Source organism: Triticum dicoccoides, chromosome 6A, assembly GCF_002162155.2.
Source record: "Triticum dicoccoides isolate Atlit2015 ecotype Zavitan chromosome 6A, WEW_v2.0, whole genome shotgun sequence".
NCBI lineage: Eukaryota > Viridiplantae > Streptophyta > Magnoliopsida > Poales > Poaceae > Triticum > Triticum dicoccoides.
The window spans coordinates 631746167-631750536 of record NC_041390.1 but is presented as its reverse complement, the minus strand read 5'-3'; the positions used below and the strand labels follow the sequence as shown (position 1 = coordinate 631750536).

Sequence of the window (4370 nt, the reverse complement as noted above, 5' to 3'; positions counted from 1 at the left end):
GCCCATAAGCTCTCTGCTTGAAAGCAAGGGAGCGGTCGGTGTCCTTCTTGCGGGGCGGGGCAGACAGCTTCTCCAGCCTCCGGCGATGCTGGCCCCCGACCTCCACCCACCCCTGCTCCGTAGGTGCCTGCGAAGCATCGGTCACTACCCGCGGCGTGAAATTCGGAGGAAGCCGATCTGGAAGTGGTGGCAGCTTGACCGGAGGGAGGATCCCAGGGCAATCCGCGGAGCGTGCGAGAGAGTCCCCGTCTCCATCCTCAGCACCGGCAGCCAGCAGCATTGGATCTGGATCTGCAGGGGAGCTAGGACGGAGGGGAGGGGTGGGGGCGTTGGTGGCTGTGGAGGGATCACAAGGGATGAGGTTGGTGGTGGGAGAGGAGGCCATGGTTAGGGGTGGAGGACGGGATGCGAACTAAGCCGCAGCCGCGGCGGCGGCGGCGGCGGCGGCGGAGTCGCAGCAGCGTCGCGTGGAGCTAGCGGCCTATCGTTGTGCGTACACAATAAAAAAAGACTTTATTTCCTGGAGAGTCTCGAGCAATGAGCAGCCAACCGGTGCTGCCGCTGCCGGGTGCGCCAGCAGCGAAACCTCCGTCTATCCCCTCCACCGCCACTACCACCTCCCTTCCTACTGCTGCCGACGGAACCACCACTATATCCTCGCTCGGCCAAGACCAGCTCCTCGAGATCTTCCTCCGCCTGCCGAGCTTGCCGGCCCTTGTCCGCGCCGCGCTCACTTGCCGCTCGTGGCTCGACGCCATCCACTCCTCTCGGTCCTTCCGCAGCCTCCTCCGTGCCCTCCACCCGGCGCCCCTCATCGGGATCTTCCTCCGAATCGAGGGCGGCACAGCCCCCTCCTTCGCCCCCGTCCGCCGCTCAGATCCCGACGTCACCGCTGCACTCCGCCGCCGCGACTTCTTCCTCACCTCTCTCCCTGCAGGCTGCTGGAGCATCATGGACTGCCGCGACGGTTACATCCTCCTGCGGAACATGGTGTCCCTCGCTGTCATGAACCCCATGACCTGGGCCGTGAACATCATCCCGATGCCCGAGCATGCTATGGAAGGGACATCATCCTGGTTCCATCTGCTGTCTTCAGAGGAGAACCCCTGTCCCCTGGTCGTTCCGCGTGGTCTGTGTGTGCGCGTGTCCGTCTATGGTTCGTGCCGCCGTATTCTCGTCGGAAACGGAGGATTGGGTCATCCACCCCTGGACGGAAATCGGTGGTGGAATCTACCTGAATGACAGTGGTTTCACGCTGGTGGGTGGTTCTTTTTATCGGTCTCTGTATGGCAAAGGACGTGCGGTCAGGATAAATACAGCCACCATGGATGTCTCGAATGTCTATCTACCCTCGCAGGCAATCGGTTACGTTGGGGATACCGAGGATGGAAAACTCTGCATGGTCTATGCAACTGAAGATTTTCTTCTCCTTGTTTGGATCCGCAGCGGGGACGGTGATGGAATTGATAGTTGGGTGCTGCAAGACATTATCCGTTTGAGGGTAGAAACAATGAAAAAAATAGCGCGCTACAGAGAATAGCGTCACCCCTGAAAATATGCTATTAGCGTGCTATAACGCGCTATAACGTGCTATTAGTGAGGCATTGTACATTGATTTATTTAGCGAGACAATTCTTTATATGCCATAGCGTGCTATTAGCGGCGATATAGCGCGCTATTTTTTTCAGTGGCAGAAATGGATCAGTTCACTACTACACCCTGACAGTGGGAGGGCCAAGTCGAAGTTGTGCAAGTTAGGTTTGGATGCGTGTACCTGTGCATGACAAGCATAACCGCTGCCGGCACACAGCGTAGCTCCTTCTACCTTTCATTGGAGACCATGGAGATTGAGCTTCTGATCCACGGCACATCTGGTGACTCTGCCTATCCGTATATTATGGCTTGGCCTCCTTGTTTGGTTGGTGATGACAGGAGGACTGAACATGAGGTTGAAGGATCCTGCAGCTGTTTGCTGAAGTCCAGTAACTCCACCAAGGTAAGGACAACAACCAACCGTAAAGCTCAAGTGTTTACTGATTTGATTTAATTTAATATACACACACAGGCAGTAGAGCTGTTAGTCTGGCTATATTGACTACATTAACAATGTCATTCTTCTTGTTGCAGCAGAAGTTCAAGTCCTCGAGCCTGAAGGAGACGAGCCCCGTCGGCCTGGCCACGGATTTCAACAGTGTGGACGTGGTGAGGCAGCCGCTGTCGCCCTTGCAGCCAAAGTCTCCAGACTGCAGGGTGCACAAGAAGTGAAGCCGGTCCTGACATTCTCTTCTGGATGGCTTGCAGTGAAGTAAACTGAACATCCATCCCTTAGCTAGGCATCGTCCAGGGCTGTGGCTTGCTGTTTGCCTGATCGATCTGACTAACTCAGCTGGGTTAATTTGGTTGGTTCTTGTCGGTAGAACCTCGTCAGTCATATGAAGTCTGCACTTTCCATTTTCTTCTTCCGCTTGTCTTGGTTGCTTCCTGTGTCTATCATGATCTTCCTTTAATGAGAAAAATCAGGAGTGTTATCTTAGTAGTTTCGTGTCTGTCATGAGCATGTAAGAGACTGTTATGGTAGCGCTAGCTAATTCGACCCTTATCTTGGCCAGTTCGTAACGTCTCTGTACCATTTATGTGTTCCCTTGGCTGTCAATACTGTGTTTGTTTACCGGAAGGCTAAGCTTGTGTCTTGACAGATGTGGCGTCGGCATCTCGAAAATGTTATCCTTGTCCGCTTTCATACCCATGGCAGATCTGGAGTGTCGTCAAATCTTGCTGTGTGCTGTTGTCAGAGTTGCCTGTAGCTGCATGAGAGTTTGGTTGGTGCTTTCATGAGACTCTGTTTTTCCTTTCCAGCTAGCATGCCATGAAAATGGTCAACAGTTCACATCGGATTGCTCTTTGACATGTAAGATTTCCGAGGCTTCCAAGTGACTCGCCATTTCTACTAGTAATTTGTGCGTGCTTTGCACGTAAGATCATTATGTGTAAACAATTAAAATAAAACTTTAAACACCTATGTTATTGTTAAATTTATCATGTAATTCAAAAGAAGATTTCTGCTTTCTAGTGGGAACTCCACAAAACTTTTATATAATTTGCATCCAGTTTAGCTACACATCAGTTAGCTGATCTTCGAAATCGGGTCAGTCGATTTTTGAATGAAGGAAGGAGAAGGGCCTCGACGGAGAGAAGGAAGGGGCTCGCCATCATCACCCCCGTATCTATCTTAGGGTTCAGGGTGGGGGCGGTGGTGTGGGGCTTTGCCGGAGAAAAAACTCCGCGCGGGGAGGGCAGGGATAGAGGGATGGCCATGGGCAGCGGCGGGGGGTTGTTTCGGGGAGGGCGAGGTGGCACGGGAGCGCCGCCGCCCGTAGGCGGCGGGGGTCGGTGGTGGCTGGCAGCTCAAGGAAGGAGATGTGCCGAGAGGTTGAAGAAAGACTGTACGCCGTTGATTTCCCATCCAACGGTTCACAGAATTGTCTGACCCCAATTTTTCTCCAGCTGACTGAAGTCTAGCCACACCCATTCGCATCAACACATGATAGTGCGACAACGTTCTTTATGAAGAACGGTTGAGCAAGGCCTTCGTTTTACTTTCAAAAGGAATAGTATTGACATGTGTCATGAAATATAGTTTCACATATTCAAACTTGAAATACAGGGGAAATAAGCATTACTTTTCATTTTACTCCTTTTACCACCATTAAGTCAGACTTTTTTCAAAAATATATATTTCTTTTTCTGTCATAATCTCATTTTTTTACTGGTTTCATAATCTATACTTCAGTCTTCTGCCCTCGGGATCATTCTGTTCAACTTATGACATTATTTTAAGAAAGTAAATAAACTTTCAAGACAAAATTTTATATGGATTGTTTGGACATTTCTCTATTGTCCTCAGTATTGACATACTCTTTCCTATGGAGTAAAAGGGAGAAATGCTTCGGTGGATGCATTCAAAGGGTAAACTGCGATGTAGTATACTGTACTACTAACTTGCAAAAAGAGTACAGTAGTATACTGTACTACTGTAGGTTGCCAGCCTCGGTAAGCATACTATATCGAGATACTTCTATCATATACTGGAATTCACAACGTCACCAGTTCACAACATGTAGCTGGGTCCTCACGTGAAAGTTCTGAAGTGCCTTGGCGACAGGTAGACAGTAGTAACTTGCTACAACCACACAATCCTGCTCCCTCTCCTTGGCTACGTGAGTTGAGGGCCTTGTCCTGTGCCTGCATCTCGCCCTATAAAATTAATAATTAAGGTGTCCGGTGACAAATGTAAAGTCAATTGGGAGCTAGCCTGCTAGCCTAAGGAGTTTGGGGACCTCGGAATTCTTAACCTTGGGAAGTTCGCTACT

General features: G+C 50.6%; 1 pseudogene; it reads left to right on the top strand.

Moving 5' to 3' along the window:
• The first annotated feature begins 537 nt into the window (after window positions 1–537).
• LOC119316206 lies at window positions 538–1540 on the top strand (annotated as a pseudogene).
• Window positions 1541–4370: the final 2830 nt, after the last annotated feature.